The sequence below is a fragment of the Phyllobates terribilis genome, unplaced genomic scaffold (assembly GCF_046119375.1).
Source record: "Phyllobates terribilis strain yellow unplaced genomic scaffold, ASM4611937v1 Scaffold_40__1_contigs__length_11209783, whole genome shotgun sequence".
Classification (NCBI taxonomy): Eukaryota; Metazoa; Chordata; class Amphibia; order Anura; family Dendrobatidae; genus Phyllobates; species Phyllobates terribilis.
Window position 1 is genome coordinate 6,549,761 of NW_027362800.1, and position 17,564 is coordinate 6,567,324.

Genomic DNA, 17,564 nt, shown 5'->3' on the forward strand with positions numbered 1-17,564 from the left:
AACCTCTAGATCCCTCACATGCCTGCACTTTTCGGCTTGCTGCTGCTGCAATCCACGCGTTTTAGATCTGCATAACTCCACCTCTTTTAGCACAGTACCCTCAACCCCCGGCTGTTCCCACCCGCCTCAACACCGTTGGAAGGGAGGAGAACCAGTTAAGGCGGGGGGGGGGGTGGAACGAGCAGCTGTCTACCCTTAGCAGGAGGGTTGCTGATTAATTACCTCTCCTGCTGCTGCTGCTGCTGGCTGTCCAGCAGCAGACTGAAGGTGGCTGCTGCTGTGCGCAGGTATATAAAGGCTCAGAGCCTATTATGACACGCGCAGCCAGCGTTCCATTGCCACATTCCGTCTACTGCAGGCGGGATACCTGGATGGCTGAATGTCACTGAGAAGCTCACAGAGACCGCCATAAGCAACAGTTTAAAAGAATGCCACAGACTAATCAACCAAACTTTTTGGGTTGGTTTCTCTTTTATAGTCTGCAGGCATTAAATGAAAGAAGTCAGTGTTCCAGCAGAGGGAGACAACGTTTCAGAAAAGGCATTGTAGCAAACCAAAAAAGAAATTTTAAGCGCAGCAGAGTAACCAGCTCACATACCTGTTAGCTCAGGTGAGTTTAAAAGGCTGCTGTTGATAACAAGGGCATTTGCTAAATAGATGGTGTGTGTGCAACAATATACTGAAAGGTCAATTATATTGTGCAGCTTATCTCACCACCTGTAGTTATTTAGGTGAAAGCTCCAAAATGCTTGCCTAATATGTCTGTTTATCCAAAAGGAAGTATAGAGGGAGAGCTAGATAGATAGCATTGCATTACATTACATTACATGGCAATGCAATGCACAGTTGCTGAAGTTGAACCAAAATGAGCTTGTCATCTGGCTTCTGCAACTTTTAACATGAAAAATCCAATGAGGAGAAGAAAAGCAAAGCCAAAGAGTCCATCCCAAAATCCGACAAACAAGCAAAATGATCAAAAAGCATTGAATTCAATTCTTTCTGATTTTAGAAACTGCATTAAAGAAGGCGTGCACCGGTCCTGGAGATACTGCAATACCAGGTCAATGCGTGGAGTGGACAGAGCAAGCTCTTTTTCCATCTCCCTGTTCTAAAAATCCATTTAATATATGGTCCCCAGATAGGGGACGTATCAGATATTAAACTGATAAGAACAGATACTACACTTGATCTTAGCCAAAAGGCCGAGAAGCGATAACCAGAATTGGTTTCCGACTACGGTGCCACCCAAGGATTCTGAAAAGTCCATTTGTGGAGATGGCCACCTGGACTCCCGTTAAGAAGACATGCTGTCAACCTCTAGATCCCTCACATGCCTGCACTTTTCGGCTTGCTGCTGCTGCAATCCACGCGTTTTAGATCTGCATAACTCCACCTCTTTTAGCACAGTACCCTCAACCCCCGGCTGTTCCCACCCGCCTCAACACCGTTGGAAGGGAGGAGAACCAATTAAGGCGGGGGGGGGGGTGGAACGAGCAGCTGTCTACCCTTAGCAGGAGGGTTGCTGATTAATTACCTCTCCTGCTGCTGCTGCTGCTGGCTGTCCAGCAGCAGACTGAAGGTGGCTGCTGCTGTGCGCAGGTATATAAAGGCTCAGAGCCTATTATGACACGCGCAGCCAGCGTTCCATTGCCACATTCCGTCTACTGCAGGCGGGATACCTGGATGGCTGAATGTCACTGAGAAGCTCACAGAGACCGCCATAAGCAACAGTTTAAAAGAATGCCACAGACTAATCAACCAAACTTTTTGGGTTGGTTTCTCTTTTATAGTCTGCAGGCATTAAATGAAAGAAGTCAGTGTTCCAGCAGAGGGAGACAACGTTTCAGAAAAGGCATTGTAGCAAACCAAAAAAGAAATTTTAAGCGCAGCAGAGTAACCAGCTCACATACCTGTTAGCTCAGGTGAGTTTAAAAGGCTGCTGTTGATAACAAGGGCATTTGCTAAATAGATGGTGTGTGTGCAACAATATACTGAAAGGTCAATTATATTGTGCAGCTTATCTCACCACCTGTAGTTATTTAGGTGAAAGCTCCAAAATGCTTGCCTAATATGTCTGTTTATCCAAAAGGAAGTATAGAGGGAGAGCTAGATAGATAGCATTGCATTACATTACATTACATGGCAATGCAATGCACAGTTGCTGAAGTTGAACCAAAATGAGCTTGTCATCTGGCTTCTGCAACTTTTAACATGAAAAATCCAATGAGGAGAAGAAAAGCAAAGCCAAAGAGTCCATCCCAAAATCCGACAAACAAGCAAAATGAACAAAAAGCATTGAATTCAATTCTTTCTGATTTTAGAAACTGCATTAAAGAAGGCGTGCACCGGTCCTGGAGATACTGCAATACCAGGTCAATGCGTGGAGTGGACAGAGCAAGCTCTTTTTCCATCTCCCTGTTCTAAAAATCCATTTAATATATGGTCCCCAGATAGGGGACGTATCAGATATTAAACTGATAAGAACAGATACTACACTTGATCTTAGCCAAAAGGCCGAGAAGCGATAACCAGAATTGGTTTCCGACTACGGTGCCACCCAAGGATTCTGAAAAGTCCATTTGTGGAGATGGCCACCTGGACTCCCGTTAAGAAGACATGCTGTCAACCTCTAGATCCCTCACATGCCTGCACTTTTCGGCTTGCTGCTGCTGCAATCCACGCGTTTTAGATCTGCATAACTCCACCTCTTTTAGCACAGTACCCTCAACCCCCGGCTGTTCCCACCCGCCTCAACACCGTTGGAAGGGAGGAGAACCAATTAAGGCGGGGGGGGGGGTGGAACGAGCAGCTGTCTACCCTTAGCAGGAGGGTTGCTGATTAATTACCTCTCCTGCTGCTGCTGCTGCTGGCTGTCCAGCAGCAGACTGAAGGTGGCTGCTGCTGTGCGCAGGTATATAAAGGCTCAGAGCCTATTATGACACGCGCAGCCAGCGTTCCATTGCCACATTCCGTCTACTGCAGGCGGGATACCTGGATGGCTGAATGTCACTGAGAAGCTCACAGAGACCGCCATAAGCAACAGTTTAAAAGAATGCCACAGACTAATCAACCAAACTTTTTGGGTTGGTTTCTCTTTTATAGTCTGCAGGCATTAAATGAAAGAAGTCAGTGTTCCAGCAGAGGGAGACAACGTTTCAGAAAAGGCATTGTAGCAAACCAAAAAAGAAATTTTAAGCGCAGCAGAGTAACCAGCTCACATACCTGTTAGCTCAGGTGAGTTTAAAAGGCTGCTGTTGATAACAAGGGCATTTGCTAAATAGATGGTGTGTGTGCAACAATATACTGAAAGGTCAATTATATTGTGCAGCTTATCTCACCACCTGTAGTTATTTAGGTGAAAGCTCCAAAATGCTTGCCTAATATGTCTGTTTATCCAAAAGGAAGTATAGAGGGAGATCTAGATAGATAGCATTGCATTACATTACATTACATGGCAATGCAATGCACAGTTGCTGAAGTTGAACCAAAATGAGCTTGTCATCTGGCTTCTGCAACTTTTAACATGAAAAATCCAATGAGGAGAAGAAAAGCAAAGCCAAAGAGTCCATCCCAAAATCCGACAAACAAGCAAAATGAACAAAAAGCATTGAATTCAATTCTTTCTGATTTTAGAAACTGCATTAAAGAAGGGGTGCACCGGTCCTGGAGATACTGCAATACCAGGTCAATGCGTGGAGTGGACAGAGCAAGCTCTTTTTCCATCTCCCTGTTCTAAAAATCCATTTAATATATGGTCCCCAGATAGGGGACGTATCAGATATTAAACTGATAAGAACAGATACTACACTTGATCTTAGCCAAAAGGCCGAGAAGCGATAACCAGAATTGGTTTCCGACTACGGTGCCACCCAAGGATTCTGAAAAGTCCATTTGTGGAGATGGCCACCTGGACTCCCGTTAAGAAGACATGCTGTCAACCTCTAGATCCCTCACATGCCTGCACTTTTCGGCTTGCTGCTGCTGCAATCCACGCGTTTTAGATCTGCATAACTCCACCTCTTTTAGCACAGTACCCTCAACCCCCGGCTGTTCCCACCCGCCTCAACACCGTTGGAAGGGAGGAGAACCAATTAAGGCGGGGGGGGGGGTGGAACGAGCAGCTGTCTACCCTTAGCAGGAGGGTTGCTGATTAATTACCTCTCCTGCTGCTGCTGCTGCTGGCTGTCCAGCAGCAGACTGAAGGTGGCTGCTGCTGTGCGCAGGTATATAAAGGCTCAGAGCCTATTATGACACGCGCAGCCAGCGTTCCATTGCCACATTCCGTCTACTGCAGGCGGGATACCTGGATGGCTGAATGTCACTGAGAAGCTCACAGAGACCGCCATAAGCAACAGTTTAAAAGAATGCCACAGACTAATCAACCAAACTTTTTGGGTTGGTTTCTCTTTTATAGTCTGCAGGCATTAAATGAAAGAAGTCAGTGTTCCAGCAGAGCGAGACAACGTTTCAGAAAAGGCATTGTAGCAAACCAAAAAAGAAATTTTAAGCGCAGCAGAGTAACCAGCTCACATACCTGTTAGCTCAGGTGAGTTTAAAAGGCTGCTGTTGATAACAAGGGCATTTGCTAAATAGATGGTGTGTGTGCAACAATATACTGAAAGGTCAATTATATTGTGCAGCTTATCTCACCACCTGTAGTTATTTAGGTGAAAGCTCCAAAATGCTTGCCTAATATGTCTGTTTATCCAAAAGGAAGTATAGAGGGAGAGCTAGATAGATAGCATTGCATTACATTACATTACATGGCAATGCAATGCACAGTTGCTGAAGTTGAACCAAAATGAGCTTGTCATCTGGCTTCTGCAACTTTTAACATGAAAAATCCAATGAGGAGAAGAAAAGCAAAGCCAAAGAGTCCATCCCAAAATCCGACAAACAAGCAAAATGAACAAAAAGCATTGAATTCAATTCTTTCTGATTTTAGAAACTGCATTAAAGAAGGGGTGCACCGGTCCTGGAGATACTGCAATACCAGGTCAATGCGTGGAGTGGACAGAGCAAGCTCTTTTTCCATCTCCCTGTTCTAAAAATCCATTTAATATATGGTCCCCAGATAGGGGACGTATCAGATATTAAACTGATAAGAACAGATACTACACTTGATCTTAGCCAAAAGGCCGAGAAGCGATAACCAGAATTGGTTTCCGACTACGGTGCCACCCAAGGATTCTGAAAAGTCCATTTGTGGAGATGGCCACCTGGACTCCCGTTAAGAAGACATGCTGTCAACCTCTAGATCCCTCACATGCCTGCACTTTTCGGCTTGCTGCTGCTGCAATCCACGCGTTTTAGATCTGCATAACTCCACCTCTTTTAGCACAGTACCCTCAACCCCCGGCTGTTCCCACCCGCCTCAACACCGTTGGAAGGGAGGAGAACCAGTTAAGGCGGGGGGGGGGTGGAACGAGCAGCTGTCTACCCTTAGCAGGAGGGTTGCTGATTAATTACCTCTCCTGCTGCTGCTGCTGCTGGCTGTCCAGCAGCAGACTGAAGGTGGCTGCTGCTGTGCGCAGGTATATAAAGGCTCAGAGCCTATTATGACACGCGCAGCCAGCGTTCCATTGCCACATTCCGTCTACTGCAGGCGGGATACCTGGATGGCTGAATGTCACTGAGAAGCTCACAGAGACCGCCATAAGCAACAGTTTAAAAGAATGCCACAGACTAATCAACCAAACTTTTTGGGTTGGTTTCTCTTTTATAGTCTGCAGGCATTAAATGAAAGAAGTCAGTGTTCCAGCAGAGGGAGACAACGTTTCAGAAAAGGCATTGTAGCAAACCAAAAAAGAAATTTTAAGCGCAGCAGAGTAACCAGCTCACATACCTGTTAGCTCAGGTGAGTTTAAAAGGCTGCTGTTGATAACAAGGGCATTTGCTAAATAGATGGTGTGTGTGCAACAATATACTGAAAGGTCAATTATATTGTGCAGCTTATCTCACCACCTGTAGTTATTTAGGTGAAAGCTCCAAAATGCTTGCCTAATATGTCTGTTTATCCAAAAGGAAGTATAGAGGGAGAGCTAGATAGATAGCATTGCATTACATTACATTACATGGCAATGCAATGCACAGTTGCTGAAGTTGAACCAAAATGAGCTTGTCATCTGGCTTCTGCAACTTTTAACATGAAAAATCCAATGAGGAGAAGAAAAGCAAAGCCAAAGAGTCCATCCCAAAATCCGACAAACAAGCAAAATGAACAAAAAGCATTGAATTCAATTCTTTCTGATTTTAGAAACTGCATTAAAGAAGGGGTGCACCGGTCCTGGAGATACTGCAATACCAGGTCAATGCGTGGAGTGGACAGAGCAAGCTCTTTTTCCATCTCCCTGTTCTAAAAATCCATTTAATATATGGTCCCCAGATAGGGGACGTATCAGATATTAAACTGATAAGAACAGATACTACACTTGATCTTAGCCAAAAGGCCGAGAAGCGATAACCAGAATTGGTTTCCGACTACGGTGCCACCCAAGGATTCTGAAAAGTCCATTTGTGGAGATGGCCACCTGGACTCCCGTTAAGAAGACATGCTGTCAACCTCTAGATCCCTCACATGCCTGCACTTTTCGGCTTGCTGCTGCTGCAATCCACGCGTTTTAGATCTGCATAACTCCACCTCTTTTAGCACAGTACCCTCAACCCCCGGCTGTTCCCACCCGCCTCAACACCGTTGGAAGGGAGGAGAACCAATTAAGGCGGGGGAGGGGGGGTGGAACGAGCAGCTGTCTACCCTTAGCAGGAGGGTTGCTGATTAATTACCTCTCCTGCTGCTGCTGCTGCTGGCTGTCCAGCAGCAGACTGAAGGTGGCTGCTGCTGTGCGCAGGTATATAAAGGCTCAGAGCCTATTATGACACGCGCAGCCAGCGTTCCATTGCCACATTCCGTCTACTGCAGGCGGGATACCTGGATGGCTGAATGTCACTGAGAAGCTCACAGAGACCGCCATAAGCAACAGTTTAAAAGAATGCCACAGACTAATCAACCAAACATTTTGGGTTGGTTTCTCTTTTATAGTCTGCAGGCATTAAATGAAAGAAGTCAGTGTTCCAGCAGAGGGAGACAACGTTTCAGAAAAGGCATTGTAGCAAACCAAAAAAGAAATTTTAAGCGCAGCAGAGTAACCAGCTCACATACCTGTTAGCTCAGGTGAGTTTAAAAGGCTGCTGTTGATAACAAGGGCATTTGCTAAATAGATGGTGTGTGTGCAACAATATACTGAAAGGTCAATTATATTGTGCAGCTTATCTCACCACCTGTAGTTATTTAGGTGAAAGCTCCAAAATGCTTGCCTAATATGTCTGTTTATCCAAAAGGAAGTATAGAGGGAGAGCTAGATAGATAGCATCGCATTACATTACATTACATGGCAATGCAATGCACAGTTGCTGAAGTTGAACCAAAATGAGCTTGTCATCTGGCTTCTGCAACTTTTAACATGAAAAATCCAATGAGGAGAAGAAAAGCAAAGCCAAAGAGTCCATCCCAAAATCCGACAAACAAGCAAAATGAACAAAAAGCATTGAATTCAATTCTTTCTGATTTTAGAAACTGCATTAAAGAAGGGGTGCACCGGTCCTGGAGATACTGCAATACCAGGTCAATGCGTGGAGTGGACAGAGCAAGCTCTTTTTCCATCTCCCTGTTCTAAAAATCCATTTAATATATGGTCCCCAGATAGGGGACGTATCAGATATTAAACTGATAAGAACAGATACTACACTTGATCTTAGCCAAAAGGCCGAGAAGCGATAACCAGAATTGGTTTCCGACTACGGTGCCACCCAAGGATTCTGAAAAGTCCATTTGTGGAGATGGCCACCTGGACTCCCGTTAAGAAGACATGCTGTCAACCTCTAGATCCCTCACATGCCTGCACTTTTCGGCTTGCTGCTGCTGCAATCCACGCGTTTTAGATCTGCATAACTCCACCTCTTTTAGCACAGTACCCTCAACCCCCGGCTGTTCCCACCCGCCTCAACACCGTTGGAAGGGAGGAGAACCAATTAAGGCGGGGGGGGGGTGGAACGAGCAGCTGTCTACCCTTAGCAGGAGGGTTGCTGATTAATTACCTCTCCTGCTGCTGCTGCTGCTGGCTGTCCAGCAGCAGACTGAAGGTGGCTGCTGCTGTTCGCAGGTATATAAAGGCTCAGAGCCTATTATGACACGCGCAGCCAGCGTTCCATTGCCACATTCCGTCTACTGCAGGCGGGATACCTGGATGGCTGAATGTCACTGAGAAGCTCACAGAGACCGCCATAAGCAACAGTTTAAAAGAATGCCACAGACTAATCAACCAAACTTTTTGGGTTGGTTTCTCTTTTATAGTCTGCAGGCATTAAATGAAAGAAGTCAGTGTTCCAGCAGAGGGAGACAACGTTTCAGAAAAGGCATTGTAGCAAACCAAAAAAGAAATTTTAAGCGCAGCAGAGTAACCAGCTCACATACCTGTTAGCTCAGGTGAGTTTAAAAGGCTGCTGTTGATAACAAGGGCATTTGCTAAATAGATGGTGTGTGTGCAACAATATACTGAAAGGTCAATTATATTGTGCAGCTTATCTCACCACCTGAAGTTATTTAGGTGAAAGCTCCAAAATGCTTGCCTAATATGTCTGTTTATCCAAAAGGAAGTATAGAGGGAGAGCTAGATAGATAGCATTGCATTACATTACATTACATGGCAATGCAATGCACAGTTGCTGAAGTTGAACCAAAATGAGCTTGTCATCTGGCTTCTGCAACTTTTAACATGAAAAATCCAATGAGGAGAAGAAAAGCAAAGCCAAAGAGTCCATCCCAAAATCCGACAAACAAGCAAAATGAACAAAAAGCATTGAATTCAATTCTTTCTGATTTTAGAAACTGCATTAAAGAAGGGGTGCACCGGTCCTGGAGATACTGCAATACCAGGTCAATGCGTGGAGTGGACAGAGCAAGCTCTTTTTCCATCTCCCTGTTCTAAAAATCCATTTAATATATGGTCCCCAGATAGGGGACGTATCAGATATTAAACTGATAAGAACAGATACTACACTTGATCTTAGCCAAAAGGCCGAGAAGCGATAACCAGAATTGGTTTCCGACTACGGTGCCACCCAAGGATTCTGAAAAGTCCATTTGTGGAGATGGCCACCTGGACTCCCGTTAAGAAGACATGCTGTCAACCTCTAGATCCCTCACATGCCTGCACTTTTCGGCTTGCTGCTGCTGCAATCCACGCGTTTTAGATCTGCATAACTCCACCTCTTTTAGCACAGTACCCTCAACCCCCGGCTGTTCCCACCCGCCTCAACACCGTTGGAAGGGAGGAGAACCAATTAAGGCGGGGGGGGGGTGGAACGAGCAGCTGTCTACCCTTAGCAGGAGGGTTGCTGATTAATTACCTCTCCTGCTGCTGCTGCTGCTGGCTGTCCAGCAGCAGACTGAAGGTGGCTGCTGCTGTGCGCAGGTATATAAAGGCTCAGAGCCTATTATGACACGCGCAGCCAGCGTTCCATTGCCACATTCCGTCTACTGCAGGCGGGATACCTGGATGGCTGAATGTCACTGAGAAGCTCACAGAGACCGCCATAAGCAACAGTTTAAAAGAATGCCACAGACTAATCAACCAAACTTTTTGGGTTGGTTTCTCTTTTATAGTCTGCAGGCATTAAATGAAAGAAGTCAGTGTTCCAGCAGAGGGAGACAACGTTTCAGAAAAGGCATTGTAGCAAACCAAAAAAGAAATTTTAAGCGCAGCAGAGTAACCAGCTCACATACCTGTTAGCTCAGGTGAGTTTAAAAGGCTGCTGTTGATAACAAGGGCATTTGCTAAATAGATGGTGTGTGTGCAACAATATACTGAAAGGTCAATTATATTGTGCAGCTTATCTCACCACCTGTAGTTATTTAAGTGAAAGCTCCAAAATGCTTGCCTAATATGTCTGTTTATCCAAAAGGAAGTATAGAGGGAGAGCTAGATAGATAGCATTGCATTACATTACATTACATGGCAATGCAATGCACAGTTGCTGAAGTTGAACCAAAATGAGCTTGTCATCTGACTTCTGCAACTTTTAACATGAAAAATCCAATGAGGAGAAGAAAAGCAAAGCCAAAGAGTCCATCCCAAAATCCGACAAACAAGCAAAATGAACAAAAAGCATTGAATTCAATTCTTTCTGATTTTAGAAACTGCATTAAAGAAGGGGTGCACCGGTCCTGGAGATACTGCAATACCAGGTCAATGCGTGGAGTGGACAGAGCAAGCTCTTTTTCCATCTCCCTGTTCTAAAAATCCATTTAATATATGGTCCCCAGATAGGGGACGTATCAGATATTAAACTGATAAGAACAGATACTACACTTGATCTTAGCCAAAAGGCCGAGAAGCGATAACCAGAATTGGTTTCCGACTACGGTGCCACCCAAGGATTCTGAAAAGTCCATTTGTGGAGATGGCCACCTGGACTCCCGTTAAGAAGACATGCTGTCAACCTCTAGATCCCTCACATGCCTGCACTTTTCGGCTTGCTGCTGCTGCAATCCACGCGTTTTAGATCTGCATAACTCCACCTCTTTTAGCACAGTACCCTCAACCCCCGGCTGTTCCCACCCGCCTCAACACCGTTGGAAGGGAGGAGAACCAGTTAAGGCGGGGGGGGGGGTGGAACGAGCAGCTGTCTACCCTTAGCAGGAGGGTTGCTGATTAATTACCTCTCCTGCTGCTGCTGCTGCTGGCTGTCCAGCAGCAGACTGAAGGTGGCTGCTGCTGTGCGCAGGTATATAAAGGCTCAGAGCCTATTATGACACGCGCAGCCAGCGTTCCATTGCCACATTCCGTCTACTGCAGGCGGGATACCTGGATGGCTGAATGTCACTGAGAAGCTCACAGAGACCGCCATAAGCAACAGTTTAAAAGAATGCCACAGACTAATCAACCAAACTTTTTGGGTTGGTTTCTCTTTTATAGTCTGCAGGCATTAAATGAAAGAAGTCAGTGTTCCAGCAGAGGGAGACAACGTTTCAGAAAAGGCATTGTAGCAAACCAAAAAAGAAATTTTAAGCGCAGCAGAGTAACCAGCTCACATACCTGTTAGCTCAGGTGAGTTTAAAAGGCTTCTGTTGATAACAAGGGCATTTGCTAAATAGATGGTGTGTGTGCAACAATATACTGAAAGGTCAATTATATTGTGCAGCTTATCTCACCACCTGTAGTTATTTAGGTGAAAGCTCCAAAATGCTTGCCTAATATGTCTGTTTATCCAAAAGGAAGTATAGAGGGAGAGCTAGATAGATAGCATTGCATTACATTACATTACATGGCAATGCAATGCACAGTTGCTGAAGTTGAACCAAAATGAGCTTGTCATCTGACTTCTGCAACTTTTAACATGAAAAATCCAATGAGGAGAAGAAAAGCAAAGCCAAAGAGTCCATCCCAAAATCCGACAAACAAGCAAAATGAACAAAAAGCATTGAATTCAATTCTTTCTGATTTTAGAAACTGCATTAAAGAAGGGGTGCACCGGTCCTGGAGATACTGCAATACCAGGTCAATGCGTGGAGTGGACAGAGCAAGCTCTTTTTCCATCTCCCTGTTCTAAAAATCCATTTAATATATGGTCCCCAGATAGGGGACGTATCAGATATTAAACTGATAAGAACAGATACTACACTTGATCTTAGCCAAAAGGCCGAGAAGCGATAACCAGAATTGGTTTCCGACTACGGTGCCACCCAAGGATTCTGAAAAGTCCATTTGTGGAGATGGCCACCTGGACTCCCGTTAAGAAGACATGCTGTCAACCTCTAGATCCCTCACATGCCTGCACTTTTCGGCTTGCTGCTGCTGCAATCCACGCGTTTTAGATCTGCATAACTCCACCTCTTTTAGCACAGTACCCTCAACCCCCGGCTGTTCCCACCCGCCTCAACACCGTTGGAAGGGAGGAGAACCAGTTAAGGCGGGGGGGGGGGTGGAACGAGCAGCTGTCTACCCTTAGCAGGAGGGTTGCTGATTAATTACCTCTCCTGCTGCTGCTGCTGCTGGCTGTCCAGCAGCAGACTGAAGGTGGCTGCTGCTGTGCGCAGGTATATAAAGGCTCAGAGCCTATTATGACACGCGCAGCCAGCGTTCCATTGCCACATTCCGTCTACTGCAGGCGGGATACCTGGATGGCTGAATGTCACTGAGAAGCTCACAGAGACCGCCATAAGCAACAGTTTAAAAGAATGCCACAGACTAATCAACCAAACTTTTTGGGTTGGTTTCTCTTTTATAGTCTGCAGGCATTAAATGAAAGAAGTCAGTGTTCCAGCAGAGGGAGACAACGTTTCAGAAAAGGCATTGTAGCAAACCAAAAAAGAAATTTTAAGCGCAGCAGAGTAACCAGCTCACATACCTGTTAGCTCAGGTGAGTTTAAAAGGCTTCTGTTGATAACAAGGGCATTTGCTAAATAGATGGTGTGTGTGCAACAATATACTGAAAGGTCAATTATATTGTGCAGCTTATCTCACCACCTGTAGTTATTTAGGTGAAAGCTCCAAAATGCTTGCCTAATATGTCTGTTTATCCAAAAGGAAGTATAGAGGGAGAGCTAGATAGATAGCATTGCATTACATTACATTACATGGCAATGCAATGCACAGTTGCTGAAGTTGAACCAAAATGAGCTTGTCATCTGGCTTCTGCAACTTTTAACATGAAAAATCCAATGAGGAGAAGAAAAGCAAAGCCAAAGAGTCCATCCCAAAATCCGACAAACAAGCAAAATGAACAAAAAGCATTGAATTCAATTCTTTCTGATTTTAGAAACTGCATTAAAGAAGGGGTGCACCAGTCCTGGAGATACTGCAATACCAGGTCAATGCGTGGAGTGGACAGAGCAAGATCTTTTTCCATCTCCCTGTTCTAAAAATCCATTTAATATATGGTCCCCAGATAGGGGACGTATCAGATATTAAACTGATAAGAACAGATACTACACTTGATCTTAGCCAAAAGGCCGAGAAGCGATAACCAGAATTGGTTTCCGACTACGGTGCCACCCAAGGATTCTGAAAAGTCCATTTGTGGAGATGGCCACCTGGACTCCCGTTAAGAAGACATGCTGTCAACCTCTAGATCCCTCACATGCCTGCACTTTTCGGCTTGCTGCTGCTGCAATCCACGCGTTTTAGATCTGCATAACTCCACCTCTTTTAGCACAGTACCCTCAACCCCCGGCTGTTCCCACCCGCCTCAACACCGTTGGAAGGGAGGAGAACCAATTAAGGCGGGGGGGGGGGGTGGAACGAGCAGCTGTCTACCCTTAGCAGGAGGGTTGCTGATTAATTACCTCTCCTGCTGCTGCTGCTGGCTGTCCAGCAGCAGACTGAAGGTGGCTGCTGCTGTGCGCAGGTATATAAAGGCTCAGAGCCTATTATGACACGCGCAGCCAGCGTTCCATTGCCGCATTCCGTCTACTGCAGGCGGGATACCTGGATGGCTGAATGTCACTGAGAAGCTCACAGAGACCGCCATAAGCAACAGTTTAAAAGAATGCCACAGACTAATCAACCAAACTTTTTGGGTTGGTTTCTCTTTTATAGTCTGCAGGCATTAAATGAAAGAAGTCAGTGTTCCAGCAGAGGGAGACAACGTTTCAGAAAAGGCATTGTAGCAAACCAAAAAAGAAATTTTAAGCGCAGCAGAGTAACCAGCTCACATACCTGTTAGCTCAGGTGAGTTTAAAAGGCTACTGTTGATAACAAGGGCATTTGCTAAATAGATGGTGTGTGTGCAACAATATACTGAAAGGTCAATTATATTGTGCAGCTTATCTCACCACCTGTAGTTATTTAGGTGAAAGCTCCAAAATGCTTGCCTAATATGTCTGTTTATCCAAAAGGAAGTATAGAGGGAGAGCTAGATAGATAGCATTGCATTACATTACATTACATGGCAATGCAATGCACAGTTGCTGAAGTTGAACCAAAATGAGCTTGTCATCTGGCTTCTGCAACTTTTAACATGAAAAATCCAATGAGGAGAAGAAAAGCAAAGCCAAAGAGTCCATCCCAAAATCCGACAAACAAGCAAAATGAACAAAAAGCATTGAATTCAATTCTTTCTGATTTTAGAAACTGCATTAAAGAAGGGGTGCACCGGTCCTGGAGATACTGCAATACCAGGTCAATGCGTGGAGTGGACAGAGCAAGCTCTTTTTCCATCTCCCTGTTCTAAAAATCCATTTAATATATGGTCCCCAGATAGGGGACGTATCAGATATTAAACTGATAAGAACAGATACTACACTTGATCTTAGCCAAAAGGCCGAGAAGCGATAACCAGAATTGGTTTCCGACTACGGTGCCACCCAAGGATTCTGAAAAGTCCATTTGTGGAGATGGCCACCTGGACTCCCGTTAAGAAGACATGCTGTCAACCTCTAGATCCCTCACATGCCTGCACTTTTCGGCTTGCTGCTGCTGCAATCCACGCGTTTTAGATCTGCATAACTCCACCTCTTTTAGCACAGTACCCTCAACCCCCGGCTGTTCCCACCCGCCTCAACACCGTTGGAAGGGAGGAGAACCAGTTAAGGCGGGGGGGGGGTGGAACGAGCAGCTGTCTACCCTTAGCAGGAGGGTTGCTGATTAATTACCTCTCCTGCTGCTGCTGCTGCTGGCTGTCCAGCAGCAGACTGAAGGTGGCTGCTGCTGTGCGCAGGTATATAAAGGCTCAGAGCCTATTATGACACGCGCAGCCAGCGTTCCATTGCCACATTCCGTCTACTGCAGGCGGGATACCTGGATGGCTGAATGTCACTGAGAAGCTCACAGAGACCGCCATAAGCAACAGTTTAAAAGAATGCCACAGACTAATCAACCAAACTTTTTGGGTTGGTTTCTCTTTTATAGCCTGCAGGCATTAAATGAAAGAAGTCAGTGTTCCAGCAGAGGGAGACAACGTTTCAGAAAAGGCATTGTAGCAAACCAAAAAAGAAATTTTAAGCGCAGCAGAGTAACCAGCTCACATACCTGTTAGCTCAGGTGAGTTTAAAAGGCTGCTGTTGATAACAAGGGCATTTGCTAAATAGATGGTGTGTGTGCAACAATATACTGAAAGGTCAATTATATTGTGCAGCTTATCTCACCACCTGTAGTTATTTAGGTGAAAGCTCCAAAATGCTTGCCTAATATGTCTGTTTATCCAAAAGGAAGTATAGAGGGAGAGCTAGATAGATAGCATTGCATTACATTACATTACATGGCAATGCAATGCACAGTTGCTGAAGTTGAACCAAAATGAGCTTGTCATCTGGCTTCTGCAACTTTTAACATGAAAAATCCAATGAGGAGAAGAAAAGCAAAGCCAAAGAGTCCATCCCAAAATCCGACAAACAAGCAAAATGAACAAAAAGCATTGAATTCAATTCTTTCTGATTTTAGAAACTGCATTAAAGAAGGGGTGCACCGGTCCTGGAGATACTGCAATACCAGGTCAATGCGTGGAGTGGACAGAGCAAGCTCTTTTTCCATCTCCCTGTTCTAAAAATCCATTTAATATATGGTCCCCAGATAGGGGACGTATCAGATATTAAACTGATAAGAACAGATACTACACTTGATCTTAGCCAAAAGGCCGAGAAGCGATAACCAGAATTGGTTTCCGACTACGGTGCCACCCAAGGATTCTGAAAAGTCCATTTGTGGAGATGGCCACCTGGACTCCCGTTAAGAAGACATGCTGTCAACCTCTAGATCCCTCACATGCCTGCACTTTTCGGCTTGCTGCTGCTGCAATCCACGCGTTTTAGATCTGCATAACTCCACCTCTTTTAGCACAGTACCCTCAACCCCCGGCTGTTCCCACCCGCCTCAACACCGTTGGAAGGGAGGAGAACCAATTAAGGCGGGGGGGGGGGGGGTGGAACGAGCAGCTGTCTACCCTTAGCAGGAGGGTTGCTGATTAATTACCTCTCCTGCTGCTGCTGCTGCTGGCTGTCCAGCAGCAGACTGAAGGTGGCTGCTGCTGTGCGCAGGTATATAAAGGCTCAGAGCCTATTATGACACGCGCAGCCAGCGTTCCATTGCCACATTCCGTCTACTGCAGGCGGGATACCTGGATGGCTGAATGTCACTGAGAAGCTCACAGAGACCGCCATAAGCAACAGTTTAAAAGAATGCCACAGACTAATCAACCAAACTTTTTGGGTTGGTTTCTCTTTTATAGTCTGCAGGCATTAAATGAAAGAAGTCAGTGTTCCAGCAGAGGGAGACAACGTTTCAGAAAAGGCATTGTAGCAAACCAAAAAAGAAATTTTAAGCGCAGCAGAGTAACCAGCTCACATACCTGTTAGCTCAGGTGAGTTTAAAAGGCTGCTGTTGATAACAAGGGCATTTGCTAAATAGATGGTGTGTGTGCAACAATATACTGAAAGGTCAATTATATTGTGCAGCTTATCTCACCACCTGTAGTTATTTAGGTGAAAGCTCCAAAATGCTTGCCTAATATGTCTGTTTATCCAAAAGGAAGTATAGAGGGAGAGCTAGATAGATAGCATTGCATTACATTACATTACATGGCAATGCAATGCACAGTTGCTGAAGTTGAACCAAAATGAGCTTGTCATCTGGCTTCTGCAACTTTTAACATGAAAAATCCAATGAGGAGAAGAAAAGCAAAGCCAAAGAGTCCATCCCAAAATCCGACAAACAAGCAAAATGAACAAAAAGCATTGAATTCAATTCTTTCTGATTTTAGAAACTGCATTAAAGAAGGGGTGCACCGGTCCTGGAGATACTGCAATACCAGGTCAATGCGTGGAGTGGACAGAGCAAGCTCTTTTTCCATCTCCCTGTTCTAAAAATCCATTTAATATATGGTCCCCAGATAGGGGACGTATCAGATATTAAACTGATAAGAACAGATACTACACTTGATCTTAGCCAAAAGGCCGAGAAGCGATAACCAGAATTGGTTTCCGACTACGGTGCCACCCAAGGATTCTGAAAAGTCCATTTGTGGAGATGGCCACCTGGACTCCCGTTAAGAAGACATGCTGTCAACCTCTAGATCCCTCACATGCCTGCACTTTTCGGCTTGCTGCTGCTGCAATCCACGCGTTTTAGATCTGCATAACTCCACCTCTTTTAGCACAGTACCCTCAACCCCCGGCTGTTCCCACCCGCCTCAACACCGTTGGAAGGGAGGAGAACCAATTAAGGCGGGGGGGGGGGGGGTGGAACGAGCAGCTGTCTACCCTTAGCAGGAGGGTTGCTGATTAATTACCTCTCCTGCTGCTGCTGCTGCTGGCTGTCCAGCAGCAGACTGAAGGTGGCTGCTGCTGTGCGCAGGTATATAAAGGCTCAGAGCCTATTATGACACGCGCAGCCAGCGTTCCATTGCCACATTCCGTCTACTGCAGGCGGGATACCTGGATGGCTGAATGTCACTGAGAAGCTCACAGAGACCGCCATAAGCAACAGTTTAAAAGAATGCCACAGACTAATCAACCAAACTTTTTGGGTTGGTTTCTCTTTTATAGTCTGCAGGCATTAAATGAAAGAAGTCAG

At 45.4% G+C, this 17,564-nt stretch overlaps 13 non-coding genes across 13 annotated transcripts; all 13 read right to left on the reverse strand.

The window, feature by feature from the left end:
* Positions 1-1,023: 1,023 nt before the first annotated feature.
* Positions 1,024-1,214, reverse strand: LOC141184269 (U2 spliceosomal RNA). The gene has a single exon (XR_012259040.1). It is a non-coding gene; the product is annotated as a U2 spliceosomal RNA (small nuclear RNA).
* Positions 1,215-2,335: 1,121 nt separating this feature from the next.
* On the reverse strand, positions 2,336-2,526 carry LOC141184270 (U2 spliceosomal RNA). Its single transcript, XR_012259041.1, has one exon. It is a non-coding gene; the product is annotated as a U2 spliceosomal RNA (small nuclear RNA).
* A 1,121-nt stretch (positions 2,527-3,647) lies between these two features.
* LOC141188651 (U2 spliceosomal RNA) lies at positions 3,648-3,838 on the reverse strand. The gene has a single exon (XR_012262734.1). It is a non-coding gene; the product is annotated as a U2 spliceosomal RNA (small nuclear RNA).
* Positions 3,839-4,959: 1,121 nt separating this feature from the next.
* LOC141188652 (U2 spliceosomal RNA) lies at positions 4,960-5,150 on the reverse strand. Its single transcript, XR_012262735.1, has one exon. It is a non-coding gene; the product is annotated as a U2 spliceosomal RNA (small nuclear RNA).
* A 1,120-nt stretch (positions 5,151-6,270) lies between these two features.
* On the reverse strand, positions 6,271-6,461 carry LOC141188653 (U2 spliceosomal RNA). Its single transcript, XR_012262736.1, has one exon. It is a non-coding gene; the product is annotated as a U2 spliceosomal RNA (small nuclear RNA).
* A 1,123-nt stretch (positions 6,462-7,584) lies between these two features.
* Positions 7,585-7,775, reverse strand: LOC141188654 (U2 spliceosomal RNA). The gene has a single exon (XR_012262737.1). It is a non-coding gene; the product is annotated as a U2 spliceosomal RNA (small nuclear RNA).
* A 1,120-nt stretch (positions 7,776-8,895) lies between these two features.
* LOC141188655 (U2 spliceosomal RNA) lies at positions 8,896-9,086 on the reverse strand. Its single transcript, XR_012262738.1, has one exon. It is a non-coding gene; the product is annotated as a U2 spliceosomal RNA (small nuclear RNA).
* A 1,120-nt stretch (positions 9,087-10,206) lies between these two features.
* LOC141188656 (U2 spliceosomal RNA) lies at positions 10,207-10,397 on the reverse strand. The gene has a single exon (XR_012262739.1). It is a non-coding gene; the product is annotated as a U2 spliceosomal RNA (small nuclear RNA).
* A 1,121-nt stretch (positions 10,398-11,518) lies between these two features.
* LOC141188658 (U2 spliceosomal RNA) lies at positions 11,519-11,709 on the reverse strand. Its single transcript, XR_012262741.1, has one exon. It is a non-coding gene; the product is annotated as a U2 spliceosomal RNA (small nuclear RNA).
* A 1,121-nt stretch (positions 11,710-12,830) lies between these two features.
* Positions 12,831-13,021, reverse strand: LOC141185498 (U2 spliceosomal RNA). The gene has a single exon (XR_012260155.1). It is a non-coding gene; the product is annotated as a U2 spliceosomal RNA (small nuclear RNA).
* Positions 13,022-14,140: 1,119 nt separating this feature from the next.
* LOC141188659 (U2 spliceosomal RNA) lies at positions 14,141-14,331 on the reverse strand. Its single transcript, XR_012262742.1, has one exon. It is a non-coding gene; the product is annotated as a U2 spliceosomal RNA (small nuclear RNA).
* Positions 14,332-15,451: 1,120 nt separating this feature from the next.
* Positions 15,452-15,642, reverse strand: LOC141188660 (U2 spliceosomal RNA). Its single transcript, XR_012262743.1, has one exon. It is a non-coding gene; the product is annotated as a U2 spliceosomal RNA (small nuclear RNA).
* Positions 15,643-16,766: 1,124 nt separating this feature from the next.
* LOC141188661 (U2 spliceosomal RNA) lies at positions 16,767-16,957 on the reverse strand. Its single transcript, XR_012262744.1, has one exon. It is a non-coding gene; the product is annotated as a U2 spliceosomal RNA (small nuclear RNA).
* Positions 16,958-17,564: the final 607 nt, after the last annotated feature.